The sequence below is a fragment of the Drosophila guanche genome, unplaced genomic scaffold (assembly GCF_900245975.1).
Source record: "Drosophila guanche unplaced genomic scaffold, DGUA_6, whole genome shotgun sequence".
Lineage (NCBI taxonomy): Eukaryota > Metazoa > Arthropoda > Insecta > Diptera > Drosophilidae > Drosophila > Drosophila guanche.
The window spans coordinates 66,337-93,045 of record NW_022995770.1 but is presented as its reverse complement, the minus strand read 5'-3'; the positions used below and the strand labels follow the sequence as shown (position 1 = coordinate 93,045).

The following is a 26,709-nucleotide window of genomic DNA, read 5'->3' as shown; positions in this document are numbered from 1 at the left end:
GGTGGTGAATAATGCAGGAAGACTGACGGGGGCCAGCAGGTGTTGGGGGCCAGCAGGTGTTGGTGGCCAGTGCGCGGCAGCGGTGGCGCTGTAGCATCAATTCGACTTTCGTGTGGCCTTTCTGTGTTCCGCCGGTGCTAACGTGACTTTGGCGTGTTAACCTCAATTTATCTCCGCGATTTATGTCCTTTTTACCGATTTCAGCAAAAATGGTGTTAGGTAACGAGTTGGCCACACACACACACAGCCATTCACCAGTCACCTGGTAAGTGCATGTATTGTGTAATCGATAGCAAATAAAACACGAAAACTTGTAGAGAGAGGAGACTCTAGACCATAAAGCAACAAAAAAGGAGGCCTCGTCGGTGGCAGAGTTACTCGTTGCTTTTCTTAAGTTTCAGGTTGGCTGCGGACAAATTTTTTTTTGTTATTTTTTCAAAATGTTTATTTTTTTCAAAACACAGACTACTTTTATGTAGCAAACTATTAAAAATTAAATTATGAAACAATTATTATGTTTTTTTCACGTTGCCTTTAAATGATTAATCAGCTCCAAGCGTTTCCGACCCCATAAATTATATATATTCTTGATCAGCATCAATAGACGAGTCGATAGAGCCATGACTGTCTGTCCGTCTCGCTGCCTTGTTTGTCGGCTAGTTCTCAGAGACTATAAGAGCTAGAGCCACCAAATTTTGGCTCCAGGCTGCTGTATGCTCATACTGAAACCAGTGCATTTCCAAAATGACCACGCCCCTTCCGCCCCCGCAAAAGGGCGAAACCCTCCCAAATCTACAATTTTGAAGATAAAAGAAAACTCCATTCCGTAGGGAATGACCATATCTATCAGATCGTCAAATTGGTATCCGATTGGATCATTATTATAGCCACAATAAAGAAATTAATTTCCAGTGGCTAAACCCACCCTGTCCCGCAGATTTTTATTGTTCTTTTTACATTCTCTCATTCACAATCTGTTTTTGCTTCACTCGGCCTCTGCCTCTGCCCTCCCCCTGCCGCTGCCTCTGCCGACTTTTAACCCACCCTGTCCTGCAGCTTATATTTGTTTTTTTTTTGTGTGCGGGCGCTGTCTCTGCCTCTGCGGGAGTCTGCAGTGTGTGGGTCTAGGGAAGAGCGGCGAGCTAAAGGAGCGTGTTGGTGTGAGAAGAGTTTTAGATGTAAATGATAGATGAAGACAAAATTGAAAACTTGACAAATTACCGCTAAGGTGCAGATGTAGTACTGAGTGCCGGGTATAAAAGTTCTGACGCGTAAGAAGCGTCTCACACATCCCTTCTCGTTTTTTGTAACTTTAAGAAAAAATACAACAAATATGGCGATCAAAATTTTAACACCTTTAGCACTATTTTAAGTGAATCTCCGTAATTTCGCGGAATTGACTTTGTATAAACCACGTATTTATTAGTTTTGACCAATATTTCATGGTTTCTATCATAAAAGCTAATAATTATCTTTAAAATAAGACGCTCTGAGATGCGAAGAAGCGCGACCCTAGCAAAAAATGTATATTTGACGTAAAAACTTACAGTGAATTTGGTCAATTGGTGGGAAGTTTCAATAAAATGATTGAAAACATCTAAAACTTTAAAGAAAAGTTTGAAACCCGTGGATGAAAACGATCTATGACCCCTTTTAGGGTCAAAAGACTGATTCGTGAGAGCAAGAAGGTTCCCTTCAAGCCTGCTTTCGAGCTTCAAAAAAAAGAGCTTAAATTAAAAGCGACGGTCTAGAAAGTTTAGACATATCTTACGAAACATAGCCTAAAAGCCTGCTTTCCATAACTAAGCACATGATGTTTGCATGGGAGCATGCCAATTGGACATCCCTATAATGGAGGACAATTTAATGTCAGATGAGTAAAAAGTGTTTTATTTACCGAAAAGGGATCTCGATCATACTTAAAACGTCCAAGGAACGCCAGTACACCAAAGAAATCCATTAAAAATAAACGGGTTAATTTAATGGTATGGGCCTGCTTCTCTTACACGGAGTAGGTTCATTGAATAAAAACCATCAAGATTAGAACCATCAAGAACCATCAGCACATGTGCGTGGATATCATGGAGACTGTAATGCTACCGTTTGCAGAATATGAAATGCCACTAGTATGGGTCTTTCAACTGAAAATTTATTCTAAAAATCCATCTGCGAATGATTATGGAAAAAATATATTTTTCCATTAATCAAGACTCTCTTCCTTATTTAAAAAGTAAACAATTAGACTTCTAAGTTAAAAGGTTGTCACATGGACCGTTTAGTTTCACCAGAAGAGTCGCACGGTAAATTGATACAGAAGTGAATTAATGTCTTAAAGTTGCGACTAATTTTGAAGTTTTTATTTCTCTTGTCAACAATTTGAAGATGTTAAACCATTAATAATAATGTAATCAAACAGGCCTGCAGCGAGCTTTAGTTGACCCCTTCGAAATCTCTTCCATTTTGTTAATCGCTATTGTGCGCTTATCAGCAAAATCGCATGAAATCAAATCATTTGGCCCTGTTCAACCTGTGCTTCTCTCTCTTACTCTTTATTCAAGTAATCTAATGCAGACATTCACGTCCATATAAATTTTATGTATTTTATTTAGGTGATTTTCTACTATTGGCTATTTCAGCCGCTTGAGAGAGGATTAAACCCGAAATAAAGCTAAACGATTGATACCCTTAGATGGAAACGGTTGAAGGTTAACTTGAATCCCAAAAACTATTATTTTTGCCTGGCTGGTATGTGTTCGGCGATTTTATGACGACTCTACCCCGGATTGACATGTAAACGTATTTTTTATTTATCCGCTCTCAAAAATTGATTAAATTAATCTATTTCTGCATTGCCTCCCGCAAAACGTTATTTTTTTCTGGGAGGTTTTTTTGCAAAACGTTAGGTCGAGCATGGTCAGCATTCGACAGATATTATCAAAAATACATTTTTTACATTCTTTCATGGCATTTCTATGGTGCCAGGCCCGGTGCTCGAAGAGCAAATAGGGTATATTGTATTTGTGCACAAAAGTGGATGTATGTAACGCCCAGAAGGAAACGTTTCCGACCCCATAAAGATTATATATTATTGATCAGCATCAATAGACGAATCGATAGAGCCATGTCTGTCTGACCGTCCGTCTGTCCGTCTTGTTTGTCGGCTAGTTCTCGGAGACTATAAGAGACAGAACCACCATATTTTTTCTCTATAAGGTAAGGATATACTAACTGAGCTCCGTGTATAAAAGCTCAGACTTGTAAGAAGCGTCTCAGATGTTCCTACTCGCTCTAGTTTTTGCACGTTCTATCATTCCACACTCTGCTTCGTCCAGTGTGCGGCTTAACGTGAGAAGTGATTTAAATGTGGATGACATATGTATGTTGAAAATATGGAAAGTGTAAAATGTTAAATTTCCACTTGTAAATGTACTACTGAGTGCCGGGTATAAAAGTTGTGACGCCTAAGAAGCGTCTCACACGTTCGTCCTCGTTTTTAATATGTGGGCTACCTCTTAGTTAAAGGACGCACCTATGGCATCGATGGTTCAATCATATATTATTGTATGGTTCAATAGTTTATTATTGCACCCTTAGCCAAATAACAGATACAAATGCATTGCCCCCTCGGATAAGTTATGCAAAACTAACATCAAAATGGGAGAAGGAGCCTTTGATTAGGAGTGAAGTGGATCTGAGGTGGATTCAGAGTTAAATAAGACATTGCTGCCATATTCATTAGAACTCAGTGAGTGAGGCGCCACAATATCTGGAAAAGGCAGGCGGGTGGCGATCACAGGTGACGACTACAATATCCCGCAAGTTAGCGACAATTTGACTTGTTACATTACTCAAATGATACACGTCGATACCGTTTCTGTGGGTGGCGGCCTTGGCTGTGCCAAGAGCTGAGCAAGGCAACGGAAGCAGACGCAGATCGAAATTGGCAGTGGGGAAGAAGTCTGAAGGTATTTGGCATGCCTAAATTGGATGGAGGGGTGGAAGGATGGGGTGGCGTCAGGGCTGCATTTGTCAACTTCTTAAATAAGCAACAAATGCAGTCGAAATGCTACTGTAATCGCTTGTCGGGACCCAAGCTGGCAGTCTAAAATTTGTATGAGTACAGACGACATATGTAGATACATACGTACGTATGGGAATTTCCGTGATGTCCCACGGGACATTCCTAAACATTTCGACTGAACAAAAAATTCACAGTTTTTGTATTTGTACCTACAATGGAGAGAAAATGTGTTAAGCACCCCAAATTTATTCCTAACACATGGGCAACATTAACCAATCATGGGTGCAATCAGTTTTTCTCTCTTTCGATCTCTCATGCTTCCCAACAACATATGGAATCATAAGAAAAGATAATATTAATATCGTAACAGCATGAGGATGCAATAATTTAATCCAGTGCTATCACAACGGGTCGAAACCTGCAGAATCGACTCGGGTTGCTGGCAGTCCCTCATATAAGCACACAGGTTTTCCCTTTAAAACTCCTCTCTTCGCATTTTGGCTATAACATATTTGTCCACTTACTTGTCGTGCGCATCGAGTGCCTGAAAATTATAAAACAATAGCTAAAATTTGAAAATTACTGGTAATGGCTGTTGTAGGGGCCGAAAGTAGGGAGATAGCATAGAGCATCACTGATAAACATAATTGCATGTTCAGTAGAGCTTAAAAGTGCATTCCGAAAGAGAGCTCCGAAAGTGGATCGTAAGCGCAAGCTTTACGCCGAGCTTACGAAAGAGAGTCGCTGCAGTGTTAGCACATGCAAGCGAGAGCGTGCGCTTACTTTAAAAAAGAGAGAGAGGTACCGAGAGCATAAAATTTGCCCTTGACGTTTGACCGAAATTCCACTCAATGCAGCGAAAGATCATACGATTGTCCCGTTAAAGTTCTTAAACGTCATCAGATCCTCGAGCTTTGTGTTCGGTACAGCCTAGCTTCACTGGGATGAGTTTTGCTAGAGTTATGAGCAAATAGTCGATCGACAAAACCCTTGAACCCCCTCTTCTGACACAATCGAGCATCGAAAACCTCTGACTTGGGTCAACTTTAGTGAGGCGTAGCAACCCTTCGGAAGCCCAGCGCGTAAGGCGGCGCCTCGGAACCTTTCACCAGCTCCACTGAGACCACCAGTTTGTCGCGCACTTTAGTGCTTATGTAAGCGGCAGATCGACATCAAGCCGGATGTTCCACATTTTAGCCCAGTGTCCAGAGCTAGAACATTGTGCGTTATTTTGCCGGACCTGACTACAGAGGAGCCACCGCCAACAGCAAGACAGATGTCCGGAGTTATGCTGTGTTAATTTGCACATTTTCTGGGATTAAGTTCGATATGCCATTTTAAGGCCAATTCTCTGAAAGTTATGTATATGTATATTCAAGCATCGGGAATATGAGTGTTTGTAGAAAAGAGTGGGTGTGGAATAATTAATTGAAATTATCAAATCGTACTTGCAGGTACGCTCGTGTGCATATATTGTTAATACCTTCTATTGTTCCCCAGAAACAGACACCTACGTAATGCTTGAGCTCAACGATCGCGAAAGGAGTAAGTGTTATTAAAACACCAAAACAGAAACGCTGTGAGTTTGTAATCTTAAAACAGTATATGCACAGAGCATAAACGTAACCTACGAGTTACCAATTGTATGTTTGAACTTTTATAATCATAAACGTAATGGGTTAATACATCCCGCCCCCCTTTATTCTATTAACCACATCTGATTCTTAGTTCGTATACTTACTGCCGCCACCATATTCATATACATAAATTTTTGAATTCTTAGATTCTTATAAGCTATACAATACATAAGTATACATTTTAAGTGGGCTAGACCTCCAAAAAAAAATGAATTCCTCTGTAGGTTAAGAAAATTTCGAAGATATTGAATTATAATAATAGGAAGTCATGGAAATATATATGAAAGCATTTATTTTTGAAACGCAGATTTAATATGTTCTAAATTCTAACTTCCGTCCTCAGACAAGCAAGGTCGAAGTGGTAGGATGAAAACTGCCTGATTGTTCTAGGGTCTATACGGTTCGATTTACCAGTATAGCATAGGCTGGGAGGGTAGAGAAGAGGGATTCTCGACGACACCGGAGTTTCCCGTGACTTGAATAGAGTAGTTGATATCATCATCCCCCTTTTTCTCAACAACAAATAATTAATCCGCTTTCCCTACATTCAGTCCAGTTTAACCTGTGTTCTGCTTTTGATTTTTGATTCTTTTTAAATGTGCACCTAAAACATTATGCGAGTGTGTGTCAGTACATAATATAGGAGAGAGTAGAACGAACCCAAACAATCCGGCGAGCTTAGCTAGAGCATAGCTAGAGGTGCACGCGAAATCTCTTTGTACTAGTTTGGGTAAAAATATTATTAAATTATCTTAATACGAAACAGATAGATCTCTCTAGGTGGGAGTGCTACAGTCTTTACATACGGATTATGCCGCTTAATTTTCAAGTTTGGAAAGGACGACCTATGTATAACTTGGTGTCTCTTAGTCAGAGTAGACTAGCGTAGATAGATATTTACCATAGAAGCACTCCATGATACGGGACTCCACCAACAAGATAATTGAAGATGTTAATTTAGAGAATTGCGGAATTTATTCATGTACAGGGATACTCCGACTCAATTATATTCTTGTGGTTATATTGATCTTGGCTGTAGAGACTCCTGTGTCCCAAAAACTAGTTCTCGGCAGTAAAACGTCTCAGATTTTAGGAAATACAATGTTCTATTTATAATAGGTAGAGATTGTCCATTATCCACACGTATACTCCCGAAGGCTTGCAATAGAAACAGATAAACTAATCGACTACTCAACGATTCAAATCGAAATCGGCAGTTTTAAGAGTGGACCACCCAGATCTTGCTTGGAGAGGACGAACATATTGTTATCTTTTTTGGACATAATAGAAAAGTTCTTTATTAGTTAGCTAAATTATTATTTGTGGTTTTGGTTGAGTATTTTTGTTGTTATCATGGCCGTACACCGTAGTAACGAAACCTTAGCTTCGGCGTTGAGTAGCCAAGAAACGTTTTGCATAATTTGTCAGGGAAGTTTGAGACAAGATCAGCTACCACGCCTTGTCAACATCGCTTCCATAATACGTGCGTATGTGAACACTTAAAAAGTGAGAAGTCTTGTCCTGTCTGCAAGGCGGAATGCGGTCCTGATAGTCTGCTATACGAGAATAACACTCTAGCAGCGGAATTACACATAAGTGGAGGGCCCCTACCGGCCAATGTTCAGGCTAATAAATACTTCGATGCAGCACCATCAGATCCAACGGTTTCGCATAGAAAAGGGAAAAATAACGGTAAAGGTCGAGGGAGAGGAGCCATTGCAGAAAGGGGAATGCAAACAAGGTATCAAGCTAGCCTCGATCGTAATTTATATGGAAGTCGGCAGTCTGTTAACAGTAACGGAAATAGGTCGCCTAGTCACGCAGCAGCCGAAGATCTTACCAGTTACATCCATTCGCTAATACAAAGTCAGGAGAAAATTATGAGGGTCCCCTCAGTTCTTTCATTAAATCGTCGATTGAGCAAACCTTACAAACCCAGTTTGCCAACCTAAATTTAATCACGAATACTACCACGGTAAACAGAGACCCATCAGAGTCGAGAAGTAATATTAGACGGGAGGTAGATAACGGTGGTAATATAAGAAGAAGTGATCCTCAATTGGAAAGTCCGAGAAGCAATTGTACAACCGAGAGGGTAGCCCCGGCAAAGGCCGCTAGTATATTCTACTCAGTTGGCGTCTTAAATTTGATGGTTCTCGGGAGGCAATGCATGTAGAGGAATTCCTATATCGCGTTCATGCTCTTACGGCACAGATTTTGGGTAACGATGACCAAATACTTTGCGATAATTTGCATCTGCTTTTCTCGGGAAAAGCCTGTGATTGGTTTTGGGACTTTCATCGAAGAAACCACCAATACTCCTGGCAATCGTTCTGTACGGCGTTCAGACAAAGATTCGACGATCAGAGAAATGATTTTGACCTACGGGAAATGTACAGGAAACGGCAGCAGAAGGAAAGAGAACCCTTCAAAGATTTTCAGGCAGCAATCGAAAAGTTAGTGACTCGACTTTCACACGGCATAAGTGAACTCAAACTGATCGATATTCTTAAAAGGAATGCCAAAAGTGCGCTTCGATACGAGCTTCTGCATTTAAAAATTCAAAATAGAAGTGAGTTGAGGGAGGAAGTTAAGAAGCATGAACATTTCTGTAAAGATGCAGGATTCTTTCTGGCGCGAAGCCGAGTTACTAGACCCAATGTGTCGGAAATTCAGAGTGAGGACGAAGCACTCGAAGAGGAGAATATCTCCGAGCTACGTCGCAAACGGTTTGTCCGTTGGAGTTGTGACAAGACCGGCCATAGGTTTGAAGACCTATGATCAAGGGGGATGTAGACAGCCCTGACTTGTTGAGCCGCATAAACTTTACGATTCCCATTAGACCCACTAGAAACTTTATTCCTTTGTTCCTTCCACTATGTAGATCGAATTATGCCTCACACGAACCCTTTAGGGTTTTATGCTCGGATTATAATTCCCTCTACCACATTATATCCTCAACTAACTCCCTTCCTCTTCTTAAATCTCTTATACTTGCCTACCTCTCGCGTAGTTAGTTTCATTTTAGTTTTGTCTTGTTTCTGATTTTGGTAATTTTTGCTTGCTTAGCTATAGTAGCTCTAGTCTAGTAATGTTTAGCTCTAATTTTCCTCGAATATTAGCCTAACATCTATCTTTCCTGCATGCTCGCGACCGGTTCGGTTAATCGCACCGCGCGTCATGCGGCAGCGCCCCTCGGTCGGTTGGGCGGGAGGAGGGCTGCGTTCTGCTGGGTTCCGAGCGCAACAGGCTTTGGCTTGGTGTCGCATGGGCCACTTGATGGTGCAGTCATTGCATATCAACGTCCAGAGAAGCCGAGTTACTAGACCCAAAGTGTTGGAAATTGAAAGTGATGACGAAGCACTCGAAGAGGAGAATATCTCCGAGCTACGTCGCAAACGGTTTGTCCGTTGGAGTTGTGACAAGACCGGCCATAGGTTTGAAGACCTATGAGCAAGGGGGATGTAGACAGCCCTGACTTGTTGAGCCGCATAAACTTTACGATTCCCATTAGACCCACTAGAAACTTTATTCCTTTGTTCCTTCCACTATGTAGATCGAATTATGCCTCACACGAACCCTTTAGGGTTTTATGCTCGGATTATAATTCCCTCTACCACATTATATCCTCAACTAACTCCCTTCCTCTTCTTAAATCTCTTATACTTGCCTACCTCTCGCGTAGTTAGTTTCATTTTAGTTTTGTCTTGTTTCTGATTTTGGTAATTTTTGCTTGCTTAGCTATAGTAGCTCTAGTCTAGTAATGTTTAGCTCTAATTTTCCTCGAATATTAGCCTAACATCTATCTTTCCTGCATGCTCGCGACCGGTTCGGTTAATCGCACCGCGCGTCATGCGGCAGCGCCCCTCGGTCGGTTGGGCGGGAGGAGGGCTGCGTTCTGCTGGGTTCCGAGCGCAACAGGCTTTGGCTTGGTGTCGCATGGGCCACTTGATAGTGCAGTCATTGCAAATCAACGTCCAGACAAGGGAAAAAAAATAATAAATAAATAAAGACTGCGTTGCGGAACGCCGCATCTTCTGTTATGGTTGCGGTGCGAAAAATACTTTTAAGCCAAAGTGCAAGAAATGTAACCCGTCGGAAAACCGCTAACGGGATGCGCAAACCAACACAAGTTTGTCGCATCCGACCACGACGACCGGATAAAAGAAGCGGTTTTCCAAGAAAACTCCTCCAACCCGAATTTCAAAAGAACTCTCTCTGAGAGGTCCTTGGCGGACGCCCAAACTCAGACGGAGGAGATAGATATGGAGGATAGCAGTTCACACTCAGATAAGCTAGAGTTTAAGTACCAACCAAAACGGTCAACCATTAGATTAAGACAATTCTGGGCTACGGTAAAAAGTGTTCGAAAGAGACTTGTCTCCTCGATCCTTATGAGCTCCGATAGCAGGTTATTTGTGGAACTAAGTATAGATAAACAAAAATTCATGGCCTTATTAGATTCAGGGGCTACAATAAGTTGCCTCGGAAATGAAGCTGCTAAGCCTTTCGCAGACCACGCCAAGGCGAAAAAATGTTCCGGAAATATTCGAACGGCCAATAATGAATCTTGTAGAGTCACCGCAAAAATCACCATTCCCATGACTTTCCGCGGTCAAACTAAAAACATTGAATTCTTTATAACACCTGCGTTGAAACAAAATGTTTATTTAGGAATATATTTCTGCAAAGAATTTTGTCATTTGACAACCCTGCTAGCCGACCGATCTGTAGTCCAGTTCTTGGAGAAGCAATTGCGTTTTAGTTAAGAAAGGAACAAAAAACGACTATGTTTGGACTCTCGAGAGATTAATAAGAACACCCGCAAAGATGCCTACCCTTTACCACATATTGATGGCATTCTTAGTCGACTACCGCCAGCCAAATATATTACGGGACTTGGTATACTGGCAAGTTCCGTTAGAGGAAAAATCTCGACATTATACAGCCTTCACTATCCCAATAGACCACTTTACCAGTATAAGGTAATTCCGTTTGGATTAACCAACGCCTCTCAGACCTTACGCCGACTTATGGACCAGGTGATACCTGCCCATCTACGGAATCGGGTATTCGTCTTTTTGGACGATTTACTAGTACTCTCCGATGACTTCAATTCGCACATGTTGCTGTTGTTAGAGGTAGCGATGCATTTGCGTAAGGCAAACCTTACAGTCAATATAGCCAAGTCCAACTTTTGTATACGGGAGATAAAATACTTGGGATTCATAATTGGTTACGGTCAGTTAAAAACGAACCCGGGTAAAATTAGATCTATAATTGAGTTCCCTATTCCTAAAACTGTAAAACAGCTACGAAGATTCCATGGAATGCCGGGATGGTACCGACGTTTTGTCGATAACTATGCCACCGTCAGCTTTCCTTTAACCGAACTACTGAAAAAGAATCATACGCTTAGCTGGAACGCTTTAGCGGATGTCTCTTTCAATAAACTTAAGTCCTGTTTGACATCTGCTCCAATCTTAGCCACTCCTGATTTAGAAAAACCATTTTTATTGGTATGTGATGCAAGCACCTTTGGTCTATGCTGCGTATTAGCCCAATTAAATGAGGAAGGGATAGAGTTACCTATAGCGTTTTTGTCCGAAAAACGCACAACGAAACTATTCTGTTACCGAACTCGAGTGCTTGGCTGTGATCAAAGGAATAACAAAGTTTAGAGCCTATGTCGAATGACAGGAATTTCAAGTCATAACAGATCACGCATCGCTTCAATGGCTTATGAGGCAAAAAGATTTGTCAGGTCGCTTGGCTCGATGGGCTATAAAATTACAGGGGTTTAATTTTCAAATTTCAAATTAGAGAACTAAATGCCAATGGACCCATAGTAGACCTCGCTTCTATTGAGTTTAAGTCGAAAGAGTACATGGATCTAATGGAAAATGTAAGGTTAAACCAACTTAAGTTGCCCGATTTGAAAATCGAAGATAATTTGGTATATAAAAGAACCGAACCATCTTCGGGTGACGCCTTAGCAGATACGGAATCGTGGAAGCTTTGGGTTCCTCAACGTTTCACATAGCGGTATTGGTAAGACAATCGAAAAAGTGAAAAGGTACCTGTTTTGGCCAAAGATGGTAACACAAATACGAGCCTATGTGTCAAAATGTGACGTTTGTCATCAGACCAAAAGCGCCAATGTCGTATTAAGACCTCCTATGGGGAAGCCAATGGTTTCCGAACGGCCTTTTCAAAAGCTTTATCTGGATTTACTGGGGCCATACCCTCGATCCAAACAAGGTAATATTGAAATGTTGATAATCGTGGACCACAACACCAAATTTCATTTCTTATGTCCACTCAAGAAGTTTACCCCCAGAAAGGTGTGTGAGTCTCTGGAAAATATGCTGTTTTGTACCTTCGGGGTGCCTGAGACTATACTCACCGACAATGGGTCGCAATTTGTCTCAGGAAATTTCAAGTCGTTTCTTACCCGATTCGCGGTAACTCACCGATGCACGGCAATATACTCACCACAAGCCAATACCAGTGAACGGTTAAACCGATCTGTGTTAGCGGCCATTAGAGCGTACGTCGGCAAGGACCATGGTAATTGGGACAGCAAGTTACCTGAAATTAGCGCGGCACTACGGGCCAATATCCATCGAAGCACCGGATATTCGAAATACTTTCTGGCGTTGTGGCAAAATATGATTCTTAACTGAAAGGATTATGAACTGCTTAGACGTCTACATCTCCTGAAGGAGGACACTAGAGTCCATTATTCAGATGCAATACAAGTGTGTCGGCAGGCCGCTCAGAAAAAGGTAGCGGAATCTCACGAACAGAATGCAGAGAAATATAATTTGAGAAGCCGTGTCCGTCAGCTCAACATTGGAGACGACGTGTATGCCCGGAATTTTTGTCAAAGTAATGCTATAAAAAAGTTCAGCGCTAAGTTGGCACCCGTGTTTATACCAGCCAAGGTTATTCGTCGAGTTGGGACCACGTATTACCGTATAGATAAGAAAAACTTAGGAGTCTATCATCTAAAAGATATTCAGTTTAAACCATAAGAGATCGCCTTCTTCGGTTGAAGTCTCACTGTAAGAACACTTACGTCTTCAACTATGTTGTAGGTGCCGAAAGTAGGGAGATAGCATAGAGCATCACTGATAAACATAATTGCATGTTCAGTAGAGCTTAATAGTGCATTCCGAAAGAGAACTCCGAAAGTGGATCGTAAGCGCAAGCTTTACGCCGAGCTTACGAAAGAGAGTCGCTGCAGTGTTAGCACATGCAAGCGAGAGCGTGCGCTTATTTTAAAAAAGAGAGAAAGGTATCCAGAGCATAAAATTTGCCCTTGACGTTTTACCGAAATTCCACTCAATGCAGCGAAAGATCATACGATTGTCCCGTTAAAGCTCTTAAACGTCATCAGATCTTCGAGCTTTATGTTCGGTACAGCCTAGCTTCACTGGGATGAGTTTTACTAGAGTTATTAGCAAAGAGTCGATCGACAAAACCAGACGTGATTGTGGCAAGTACGTAGACATAACCTACACAAAACTTACATAATCCCTCGTGTCGAAGTTTTCTTGCAATCCATAAATTCAGAGGAATCTGTGTTGATCTGTGCTAGTGCCTAGTGAAAACAATAATCAACCAAGGTATGTCTGCCGTGAGCTAGGAAAGTGACCAGTATAATTTATGCGAATTAAGTTTATAGAACAGAGGTCAGGAGCCCTATCTTTCTTGGCAGCCTAAGTGCACATACGAGAGGCGTATAGCCGAAGTGGTCCCCCAATCTAAAAGGGGTACCCTTCGAACCCCCTCTTCTGACACAATCGAGCATCGAAAACCTCTGACTTGGGTCAACTTTAGTGAGGCGTAGCAACCCTTCGGAAGCCCAGCGCGTAAGGCGGCGCCTCGGAACCTTTCACCAGCTCCACTGAGACCACCAGTTTGTCGCGCACTTTAGTGCTTATGTAAGCGGCAGATCGACATCAAGCCGGATGTTCCACATTTTAGCCCAGTGTCCAGAGCTAGAACATTTATTTTGACGGACCTGACTACAGAGGAGCCACCGCCAACAGCAAGACAGATGTCCGGAGTTATGCTGTGTTACTTTGCACATTTTCTGGGATTAAGTTCGATATGCCATTTTAAAGCCAATTCTCTGGCAGTTATGTATATGTATATTCAAGCATCGGGAATATGAGTGTTTGTAGAAAAGATTGGGTATGAAATAATAAATTGAAATCGTACTTGCAGGTACGTTCGAGTGCATATTTTTTAATACCTTCTATTTTTCCCCAGAAACCAGCACCTACGTCATCATTGAGCTCAACGATTACGAAAGGAGTAAGGGTATTAAAGTGGTAGAATGAAAACTGCCTGATTGTTCTAGGGTCTATACGGTTCGATTTACCAGTATAGCATAGGTTTGGAGGGTAGAGAAGAGGGATTCTCGACGACACCTGAGTTTCCCGTGACTTGAATAGAGTAGTTGATATCATCATCCCCCTTTTTCTCAACAACAAATAATTAATCCGCTTTCCCTACATTCAGTCCAGTTTATTTGATTCTTTTTAAATGTGAACCTAAAACATTATGCGAGTGTGTGTCAGTACATAATATAGGAGAGAGTAGAACGAACCCCGACAATCCGACGAGCTTAGCTAGAGCATAGCTAGAGGTGCACGCGAAATCTCTTTGTACTAGTTTGGGTAAAAATACATCTATCCCACACCTGCACGCTACACTGTTCGACGCCTTGTATTGCTTAAATGCTTAGCATTAGTCAATTGGTGGTGATCAGAGGGCACAGAGTGTTCACAGACTCGGACTCGGACGATGGACTTTTGTTGTCGGAGGCATCCAAAAATTAGTACGAGTATAGTTATGGTATGGAAAACAGTTAAATTGTGACTCATCGAGCCAGCTGACGAGCGCTTACATTTTAATGTATTTCCATGTAAGCAAGGCAGACTGAAACTCAAATCATGGAAAATTACACTTTTAAAGCTATTTTGATGTTCCAATGGGGTTCTTCTGTGAAAAACCTAAATAATAATTTCTTCTACGCTTAATGAAATTTACCAGTTGTAAGAGTATGTGCTAAATAATGCATTTTATAGATGGCTTTTGAACGCTAACGTCAGTTTATTGGCGAAAAAGCGGGTAACATTGAATGAGAAGAGTGACAACCTTCCAGTGCAGATGTTTGCCATGAGTCCCCATTGTACAGTCACAAATAAAACTTCTCGACAAAATCGAAATTTTTTGTTCAGCAAGGGACCAAACCGATTGTTATACCCGGTACTCGATGAGTAAATAGGGTATATTGTAGTTGTGCACAAAAGTGGATGCATGTAGGAAGGAAGGAAACGATTCCGACCCATTATTGGCATTTATGTATTTTTTTTTGTTTAAAATATTTGAATGCGACTTAACTTTTCTGATTCCTAAATATCCAGATAGATCAAAACTGGTTTTAGCAGATTTTTACCTAGTACCATATGTTTTTTGCGCGCTTTCAAAGTGGGCTGATTTTGAGATGCTTTGACTTGTGAAAAAGTGCGGGAAAATTGAGCAACTTGCAGCTGTAATTGTAGCTCGATTACAAAGTTTTTATGCAAGTAAAAATAAGGAAAGAGGAGGTCGGGGCATTGAACTTAATTTTTATGTTAATACTTGTTTTTGTATAGTTGTGTGTAGTTATTTAATTGTCCAATTTTTTGTTCGTGTGTCTTTTAAGCTTGGTACTAACAATTGTAAGTGTTTTTTGTGGAATATTACTTTTGCAAAGCACACCACTGCACAGAAGTTCAAGTTACACGTTATTAACCAAATATTATAGAATCACGTGGTGTTAATTTTTCTTGCCCGTTTTTGCCCCTTTTCGGAAAATATTAAATTTTGCAGATGCTTATGAGTGCACTCATGCAGCGCTGCTGGAGGTCTGGACCAACAACAATCGTGAAGCACACGCAATAAAATGTTGTAATTTAAAGAGTATTGACAAAAACTGACTAAAAGATGAAACTATTAAATTTAAACAAAAATTATCCAATTTATTGCTTAGTTAAACAAGTACTAAGCGAAATTCAATTGTAATTTGGAGCGATTCCAATCAAATTACTTTTAACCAAACTATCATTCAATCAGTCAATCAAATATATTTCTATAAAGTTCTAAAATGTTTTAAAGGATGTGCTATCATAATTTACATTTTGAATACCTTTTAATACCCGGTAGAGTAAATAGGGTATATTGTATTTGTGCACAAAGTGAATGTATGTAACACACAGAAGGAAACGATTTCGACCCTACAAGGTATATATATTCTTGATCAGCATCAATAGCTGAGTCGATTGAGCCATGTCTGTCTGGCCGTCAGTCTGTACGTTATTCCGTCTGTCTTGCTGAGCGCCTGGATATCAGAGACCATAAAACTAGAGCCACCAAATTTTGCATCCAGACTTCTGTATGCTCACACTGTTACAAGTGTATTTAAAAAATGAGCCCCGCCCTCGCAAAAGGGCGAAAACCACCCAAATCTACAATTTTGACGATAAATTAAATCTAACGCTATTCTGTAGGGAATGATCATATCTATCAAATCACCAAATTGGGATCCGAGTGGATCATTATTATAGCCAGAATGAAGAAATTAATTTTCAGTGGCTAAACCCACCCCGTTTATATTTGTTTTTTTTCACATTCTCTCATTCATATTCTGCTTCTACAGTATGCGCCCTCTTTCGCTGCCTCTGCCGCGAGTCTGCAGTGTGTGGGTCTAGGGAAGGGGGGCGAGCTAAAGGAGCGTATTGGTGTGAGAAGTGTTGTAGATGTAGATGACAGATGATGAAAAAATGTTAAATTTGACAAAACACCGCTAAGGTGCAGAAGTAGTACTGAGTGCCGGGTATAAAAGTTGTGAGGCGTAAGAAGCGTCTCACAAGTCCCTTCTCGTTTTTTTTTTTAATTTTCCTTGCAGAATTTTCCAGCCAAAAGTCATTTACTTCCTTTGCAAGAAGCCCCAGAAAAATTCAGTATCGCCATAGCGTCGCTGAGCCCAGTTAGACCCAGAATAGCCAGCGAGCCATCTGGCAATCTGGACCAGTCGATCCTTGTCCAAAGATACAGCGAATTCGCATTCATGGCCCCTGCGCAATATGCTAAACGCCATTCTTCCGCAGCAGAAGCAGGAGCTGTATCAGCATCCACTGCAATCATAATATTATATTTCTTTTATTTCCGCTCCGCACACGCTTAGAGCCACTTCATGTTGGTTTTTTTTCGCGTTTCAATCCTTGGTCTGCGCTCCTCCAGATGTTTGTTAATATCGCGCGACCACAATAAAAAGTTAGAGGCATGTAGCCCAACATAATGCGACGCAGGCAATGTTAAAATGAAACGAGAAGGGACGAGTGAGACGCTTCTTACGCGTCCCAACTTTAATATCCGACATTCAGTACTACATCTGTACCTTAGCGGTTTTTTTTGTCAAATTTTAAATGTTGTCTTCATTTCTCATCTACATCTAATTCACTTCTCCCTCCTATTCGCTCCTTTAGCTCGCCCCAAAGCTAAAGTAGATGTACATACTTACGAAAATGAGATTCAGATATCAAATTGAATTCAAAGTTCTTCTTCCCGATTCTCCTGTATCTAAAGCTTTGGAACTGTGTTCATGAATTTCTATTATTTCTATTATGCATGAATTTCTGCCTCGAGAATACTTGAGTTACACTCCCTAAGATTTCAAGAAACTAAGGAACCATTTGTCCATGTAATATCAGAAGGTTCTCAGTGGTTAGGTACATTTTCTAGAATACGTACGGACAATGCCTCCATTGAATTCTACTCTATCGCTATAACTGAAAACTGGCTTAACTCCTTAGTCTCCTTTCATGAAATTTCCGTCCACAAGTTCACTACCCATAGAATGGATCGTGAATAATTTGCTGGTGGGGTTCGTATTGCAGTGAAAACAACATTTGCGTCCTAGCTGTTTCCATTTAAAAACATCCATGGTATTGAATTCGTTGCAGTCAAAATCCGTATTGGAACGGCGTTTATCTTTTTGACCTGTTCTTATATTCTCCCAGATCTGATCTTGTTGTTTATTTGAACCACCGTTCTCCAATTCATTCTGTAGTTTCTGCTTTAGGTTGTGCTGATCAGATCTTAGTTATGGGTGACTTCAACATGCCATCTCTTTCTTGCCAACAACTGGAAGTCAACATGATTTCGTCGAGGGGGTAACTGACGTCTCGCTTGCCCAAATTAACTCTGTCAGAAATAATATGCAACGGTTGTAAGAGGCAATCCGATATCTTTTCCTGAAGATCCGCATCATTCTATTTTATCTATAGGAGTCGGTAGGAGTGGTATACACCATTTTACCTTCAAAAGGTCATATAAAGTGTTTTCGCAAAACTAATTTGATCGATCTCGTCTACATCTCTCGCAAGTTAGTTGGTCGTTTCTTCAGTCCTCATCAAATAAAGAGCCTACTGTCAATTTGTTTTACGAAACATTATACTCTGCCCCTGAAGTCCCTGAAGTCACTGAATATGTTTCCTCTAAATCTCTCTGGCTTTCCAAGTATCTGTCTTACCTAAAAAATAAAAAATCCCACCTCTACAAAAAGTACCAGATAACTGGTTCTTTGTTTGTCTTAGCTCAATATTCTTCGTTTCGCTCTCAATTTCTTACGGTCAATAAGAAATGTTATAACCTTGTTTCTATAAATGTGGTACAAATTTCCGCAATGATCCCAAACATTTATTTTCATTCGTCAACTCAAAACGCGTTCCCTTCTTCCCTTCATTTCCAGGATAAGACAAAAACTCCAGCTCTGGGTATTGCAGATTTTTTTTCCACCTTCTTTCAACCGACTTTCTTACTCATCGGATACTTATGAGTTCCCTTATCCATACTATATACCTCTTGCTAACAACATAATCCATTCAATTCCTTAAATAAAGTACAATCATCAATTGACATCGGTTTCTCTGCGGGTCCAGATAAAGTTCCGAGCTGGTTTCGAAAATATTGCAAAACTATCTGTCATTCCAAAACTGCTCGAGCACCTTGTGACTCGTCAACTGCAACACGCATGTTCTAGTATAATATCCCCGTCGCAACATGATTTTTTTATATATCGATCACTTGCATACTCGCCTACAACTTGATTTGGATGAATTTAGCATTTGGTGTTCGAATAACCACTTTTCTTGAACCATTCTAAGTGCAAACTAATGTCTTTTCACCGTAGTTCACCACATTTTGTCTCCTACTCTCTAGGACACCTTGTTCTGGGGTTCCAGGTGACTTAGGAATCCCTTTTGACCACAAGCTATGTCTTAATAGCCATATTGCTTCAACGGTTAACAAAGCTAAGGGAGTCTTAGCTTTTATTAGGCGTTGGTCGAAAGAGTTTGACGATCCGTATATGTATAACCCAAATACTGAACGTGTCGTTGGTACTCCCGATATTATAGTATTGTTCTTGTGTGTGGATTCTACAATGCAAAGAGCAACAAATTCTTATTTATATAAAAATAAAAAATGTTTAATATACAGACAGACTCTAACAGACCCCTTCCACCATACCTCTTTAGCAAATACATACCTAAGACTACTGGAACTACCCTCTTTACACCATTGCAGAATGTACAATGGGGTGGTATTCATGCGTAAGCTCATTATCGGGATTCTGGACTCCCAAACTCTTTTGGCACAAATCGATTTTACATTTCCCTAAGAACAGCCCGTACTTTCCGCCCCATCCGATTACCCATTTGTAGATCTTATTACGCCCAGCATGAACCTTTCCGGGTTTTATGCAATAATTCAAATTACTTTTATTATATGATACCCCCAGAAATATCCCTTGAAAACATCGTATTTAACATTTACAATTACCTTAATTAGAAAATTTGTAAATTGTATCTTTCCTTTCTCTCTTGTGCATATATTTTGTTTTAATTTGTATTCCTATTCCATAATTAGCAGGTAATTGTAAATTGACATAAATGAATAAATCAAAAGTTCCAATAATAAAAATTGTTATATTAATGCGATTTTGAATATACAAAACAGAAAAAGATTTTTGTACCCGGTACTCGAAGAGTAAATACTAGTTATTTTTTGTAGAGTAGAGTTATTTATCTTCTGAATGAATTTCGTGTCATACGCTAAGTGAAATTAATGTTATCTTTTGGTGAAATTTCGATCATTTCAGTGTTTCCTGTGTTCGTTCTCTGATTGAAGGACCTGAACATCTGAGAGTATCAGTGAGGTTAAGGCCCAGTTACATTCCCACTGTGGATGAGAGTGTCTGCACCCTGCACATCCGTGCATTCAAAGTTCATAGTTATCTGTGTTTGTGTGCCGACGATTTTTCAGTTCTTAGTTGTCGGTACTTGGCATTGCCTGTTCCCTTAGTTTGGTCTTTGACCACATCAACTGCTGTCCGATACATTTATGAAATTTTGTTTGGTCAACTGAAAATTTGAATACCCGCCTCTCTCGAACAGAGAATGGCAGCGCTTTCCATGCGAACCGGAAAGGATCACAAACTCACGAGGCTCTGACACTGCAAATGTCATAAGTGTAATTGGGTTTTCTGCAAACGCAAATTCGTATTCATTGTTTGACAAGGGAGAGCTGGGGGAGAGAGGTAGATGTAAAGGTATAGGTAGAGGTGTGGCCGAACTGGTCATGGTCATGGGAGTGGGGTGTAAATGTGTGAGTGGGGGGATAAGTGCATTCGTATTACGTTTAATGCTGCTGCTGATTCTGCCCGTTAATTTGCAGATATTACACACACGTCCAGTGTGCCGTTGCATTTCGACAACGAGATTCGTTTTTAAATTGTTGTTTATGCGACTCTGAGCCCTAGCCGAAATCCTAGTAATGCCTTAATGGCACTTAACCAGGGACCGCAAATAACAGTTATGAAGGCTAAATTGAAGTAAATAAATCAATGTGAAGGATATATGTTACAGCAACATAGAATATACCGAAAATTATATTTCCGTCATGGCTATCAATATCAGCCAAAAACTTCTATTCACGATTTATATATTAAAAATGATTTTTAATTCTTATTTTTAATTCTTTCAATAAAAATCAGAATTAAGAGTTATTTTTAATTTATACTTTTAAAATCAAAAATAAGCATTAATTATGATTTTTTTTATAAAAATCAAAAACAAGAGTTATTTTTAATTTTTATTATAAAAGTTGAAAATAAGAGTTATTCGTAACATTTATTTTAAAAGTTGAAAATAAAAGTTAAATTGATTATTCTTTGATTAGAGTGGTTTGTTATCATGTATGTATGTATATTCCTGATCCTTGAAAGAATACGTTTCATGTGATACATCGCATGTTCTCAAGGACGAATTTTAAGGATCTCATTATTTTCCTTTATATTTTTGTGTGTGAGCAGCACACTTCACCGATGCCATGGAAAAAACATTGACCTGATCTCCAATTCTTCTTCGTCATCATCGGCGCTAGCATCCGGAGTCTTCGTTTAGAATCTCAATGGACTTTATGATATTGCGACCGTTGTACGATGTGACGGAATATTTTTGACTTTTCGTCAAGCTGAAATCCTCAAGGATGCTTTCAATTTCCGCACTCAGATTGGCGCCGGTGTGTTTCTTGTTCAGCTCGATTATTCCAAGTGTGGCCGCTTTAATGGAATTTTGTTAGTAGTACTGAGCATTTACTCCCAATATGCCTCTGCTGTGCCTTGAAGCAATGTCCAGCTTGAGGGAAATTAGCTTGTGGGTCATTGCCGTAATGATGGACGCCTTGACAATTTTATATTTCTCCGCCACACGCTAACTGATATTTCTGGATGTGATGGGACCCAAATTCAATCCGGAAAAAATTTGGCTTGTCCATTTCTTGAACGGCTCAGAGTCCAACAGAGCAAATGGCATTTTCTCCGTTGTTACCAGCTGAACACACGCATCCTTGACTTCATTTGATCCGAAAGTAACCGACATTTTTTTCTTTTTCTCCACGGTCTCAATTCTTTCTAGTCCGCTCAGTTCGCTCTCGTACTGGGACTTGTGCTCCTCAATAAGGTGTCTCTTTAAATTGGTTAAATAATTTCCCTTGAATACGCGCCGGCAGATCTTGCAAACACTCTCATTTTTTCCTAGCACACAATCGAAAAAATGTCGCTGAATACTATGATGTTTGCGGCCCATTACAAAAACTTCACTTTAAACCACGCGTTACGAAAGTACACTGCACAAGCTATGCGTTTAGTAAGTTAGTAAGAATTAACTTGAGACGCTCCAACGATTAAGAGATAGCACTATTATTAAAATAACACTATTTTACACTGAAGAGTCGTCTTATTAATATGAGTTTATTAATATCAAAACACTACATAGAAAAATGTTGTTTCGTTTTCATTTCATTAACTTTGGCCGCAACAAGTGCTCTATTTCCCCATCGTGCAATTGGTATGCGAATTCGGTAAACAAAGCTTAAGTAAAGTGCGCAGTGCCCAAAACTTATGTTTTTAACTGTAAACAAATTGCTGACTTATGGAAACAGAAACACAATGACTGACCTTTGCCAACATGTTATGAAAGCTCAAAACTAAATATAAAGGAAAATAGTGAGATCCTTAAAATTCGTCCTTGAAGGACATTCGATGTATCACATGAAAGGTATTTTCTTAAGGATCAGGAATATACATACATTCATGATAACAAACCACTCAGTTCAAATAATAATCAATTTAACTTTTATTTTGAACTTTCAAAATAAAAGTTACGAATAACTCTTATTTTCAACTTTTATAATAAAAATTAAAAATAACTCTTGTTTTTGATTTTTATAATAAAAATCATAATTAATTCTTATTTTTGATTTTAAAAGTATAAATTAAAGTAACTCTTAATTCTGATTTTTATTGGAAAAATTAAAAATAAATGTTATTCGTAACTTTTATATAAACAAGTTTAAAATAATTCCCAGATTGCAAATTTAACTTTAAAAGTTATTACAGTTACGGTCTCTGCAAGTAACTAATGCTCCTCAAACATCGACTGCACACACAAACTTTAATACGGACTGCAACGGTGTCTCATCCGCGAGAATGGCTAATTACGTTAGTTGATTGAATTATTGAACACGGGCTAGCGACCCAGCAACCAACAGCCCGACACTTGCCTTAAAATGTGGCAGTGTGGCAGAAACATAAAAACACCTCCTTTGGTGGGTTGAAGTCTTGGTTCGATGCTTCCCTTTGGTAGAGAGCAAATGCAGCCGGGCGAGTGCGAGGATGAATTCAAAATCAAAGCTGTGCAAATATGTAAGTTTCGCCTCTAGACCAGTTAGCCGGAGAAGGACACTCAATTAAAGCGCCATACATAAAACCTGGGACAACGTGGCCCAACAGAGTGGCAGGGACAGAGGAAGATCCAATAGACAGCAGAAAGGGAATGGGGAAACCCAGAGGACGCACACTGTACGAAATTGCAGCTGGGATATGGACATGGGCACGGCCTGGCCTGTCACTGGGACTGGCGTTGAGACTGGGGCAAAGGATTATGAATTAATAATGGGAACACTGTGGGAATTTTCGCACGCGAAATGCCCTCATTGCGATATTTGACTGCGTCCTGGTTGAATGTTTACTCTTTTCTTATTATGCCCTGCGCGACCAAGTTAATATGCAGCTGAGTCCTCGCCGTGCCGCCAGTCCCAAGTGCTCATTCCAATCCCCATGGCATGCCCCAACCCTACTATTTTCAACCTATTAACTCGCCAAGTTTTGCCTTATTTACACATGTAGAGTATGTCTGTAGATACGAATGCCTACCGCAATTTCGCCCATCTATAGTGATGCTCAAGAGGTTTCTTTCTTACAGAAAATAAAATATATTCACCACATATTTGACGTAAGAGAGTCAGTAGTTAACTTTGAAGCATCTAAAATAATTAACACCAAAAGCATTTGCTCCAGACTTCAATTGAGAACGCAACTAAATGTAATTCATATCATTTGTATTGTGTTAGTCTTCAATATACGTATGTATCTATAGACCTAAAGCATACTTGTTTAAGTGTACTTACTCGTGCATACATTTCTTTATGGGCAAAATAAAACATTGAAATTTCATTACACTGAAAAAACATAAAGGGTGTGCACGAAAACACTTCATGAGAAGTCGCTATACATCGATGGACTGTGTGTCGAACATTTAGCACAACTTTTGTCCAGCAGACTCGAATGAATGTAGGGTTTGACTCGAAGATGAGTCTACCGATAAGTGTCTACTGTGAGGCCTCTCAAGCGGACAGACAGATGACGTTTTTGGATTATTATTTTGCAAATTTGCCATCAGTTATTCAATCAATCTTGTAGAGCAATTATTTCCATTCTGGCCGAAGGCAATTCCCTTATATTGAATAGAGTGGAGGATGGGTCGGGTCCTCGCCCTTCTGTTACAACAACAAAAATACCAGTTCTTAAAAAATGTTAAAACACAATTTCGTGTCAGGTAGTGTTATGATCCACATATTGATTGAACAATCGATCTGCTTGGGTGCCCTCCTTGACAGCGTCTTCATCATCACCTGCCGAAAAAGCTTTCGCTCTCAAGCCAATTCGATATTAATTGACGATTTCCCAATGTTGCTGTTCAACGCCTCCTGTTTCCACCTTCTCCCTTCCCTCCTTTAACGGCCGTCTGGACGAATATATTTTTTAATGGCAATGGGCTGCACCTATTACTGAATAAATCAAATGGGTCCATAGCTGGAAGCTAAGAAATATACAAATTGTGCAAATACATATATATCTACACACTATCTACATACAAACACCGAAAATGTACATACATGTGTATGTACAACTTCCGATCGAATATTACTTGATCTGTGCCATTCAACGGCCAGGTTGCAATGAATTTCGTGTAGTATCCACTTTTTATGCTCTCTCAGCCCTTTCATATTAGAGGTCTGCCTGACTACATTGATTTCCAACTGTACTGCACCCAAAAATAATGGACTTGCTTTTTGCTTTTATAAAATAAGCCCGGAAAAAAGTGTACAAAATTTTGATGGTCTCACTAGAGGTGAGTGACAGTGAAAGTTGTTTCTCTTTAAGTGAGTTCCTTGATATACTCGGTATTCGAATAGTAAATGGGGTATTTTGTATTAATGGGCAAAAAATGTAACACGTAGAAGAAAGCGTTTCCGACCCAAAAAAGTATATATTCTTGATCAGCATCAATAGCAAAGTCAATATGGCCATTCCTGTCTTTCCGTCCGTCTATAAGAGCTAGAGAAACCAAATTTTTGCTCAATAAGGTGAAGATTTACCATCTGAGCACCGGGCACAAAAGCTCTGACTCGTAAGAAGCGTCTCACACGTTCCTACTCTTTCTATCATTTTATCACACTTTACAGAGCTTGAAAAGGAACAAACTGTAAAAAATTATAGATAGATAAATGGCAAAACCGAATAATGTAAAACGAGAAAGGACGTGAGAGACGCTTCTTACGAGTCACAACTTTTATACCCGGTACTCAGTACGTCAACTGTACCTTAGCGGTTTTTTGTCAAATTTTACATTTTTTCTTCAACTGTCATCTACATCTACAACACTTCTCACGGCAACATACTCATTTAGCTCGCCACCCTCCCCTAGAACCAAACACTGCAGAGTCACGGCAGAGACGCGGCACAGGCCGAGGCAGAGGCAGAGGCCGCACACTGCAGAATCAGAGTGTGAATGAGAGAATGTGAAAGAAAACAAATATAAGCTGCGGGACAGGGTGGGCTTGCCACCGCAATTTGATCTGATAGATTTGGTCATTCCCTACGGAATGGCGTTTTCAGTTTTCTTTTATCTTCAAAATTTTAGCTTTGGGAGGTTTTCGCCCTTTTCGGAGGCGGGGCTCATTTTTTAAATACACTTGTAACAGTGTGAGCATACAAAAGTCTGGATGCAAAATTTTGTGGCTCTAGCTTTCATGCTCTCTGAGTACCAGTCGCTCATCAGGACGGGCGGACGGACAGACAGACAGACATGGCTCAATCGACTCCGCTATTGATGCTGATCAAGAATATATATACTTTGTGGGGTCGGAAACTCTTCCTTCTGTGTGTTACATTTTTCCGCACAAATACAATATACCTATTGCTCATCGAGTACCGTGTATAAAAATTGTCAGTGTTGTGTATTTTTTGAAGAATATTTGTATTAATAAATTTATAAATTTATTTATTTTATGAGAATAAAAGAGGAGAGACGTGTGAGACGCTGCTTACGCGTCACAGCTTTTATACCCATTACTCAGCTATATATCTGTACCTTTTAGTGGCTTAGTGGTTTTTGGTGGGGCGGTGCGAAATTTTGAAACAAAATTCAGTGTGATATCCCATGAGTTTTCATACAAAATTTGGTGACTCTGGCTCGTATAATATCTGAGAAACAGGCGTCAGATAAGACGGACAGAAGGAGAAACGGACAGACGGAAAAACGGACGGACAGACAGGCATGGCTATATCGACTCGGCTTTTGATACTAATATCAATATACCCCATTTACTCTTCGAGTACAGGGTATAAAAATACATAATTTTTATCTTGCCTGTGACATATCTGATTTTTTCTTCTCCTTCCTGTTTTCACTCACTTTGCAGTATGTAAACTGCACACCAATTTTACAGTACTCATTAAATGCTGTACAGCAAGAGCACTAAGCAAACAACTCAATGCAGTAAAAACTGGCTGCCTAATCAGTATGGTGGATTGGCTCCCAGTGCCGTCGGGTCTTGGTGAGAGAGCCTTCGCCTGAGAGAGTTTGGCGTTGGCTCACTTGAGCATTGAACGCAAAGCGACTCTCGCAAAAACAAAGTTTTGTTTTTCCTTTTCAAGACTGCTTCTTAATTTCATGTGTGCGGTGTCACATATGTACATACATACATGATGGCAATGCGTGTATCTATTCTCGACTTCATATGCGTTTTCATTTTTAGCGCTTGAGACGCTTGGAACTTCTGTGTTGCTTCTGAGCTCACTTACCATTC

At 40.1% G+C, this 26,709-nt stretch overlaps 1 protein-coding gene and 1 long non-coding RNA gene across 5 annotated transcripts in view; both read left to right on the top strand.

Moving 5' to 3' along the window:
- Positions 1–26,709, top strand: part of LOC117591287 (thrombospondin type-1 domain-containing protein 7A) — a 178,337-nt gene that overhangs the window by 85,919 nt on the left and 65,709 nt on the right. The gene's annotated exons all lie outside the window — the stretch shown is intronic.
- Positions 13,032–13,910, top strand: LOC117591289. Of its 3 annotated transcripts, XR_004574373.1 has the most exons (3): positions 13,117–13,163; positions 13,213–13,289; positions 13,349–13,908. It is a non-coding gene; the product is annotated as an uncharacterized LOC117591289 (long non-coding RNA). The 3 variants fall into 3 exon arrangements; XR_004574372.1 differs by having other exon boundaries at positions 13,032–13,289; positions 13,342–13,910; XR_004574371.1 differs by having other exon boundaries at positions 13,108–13,289.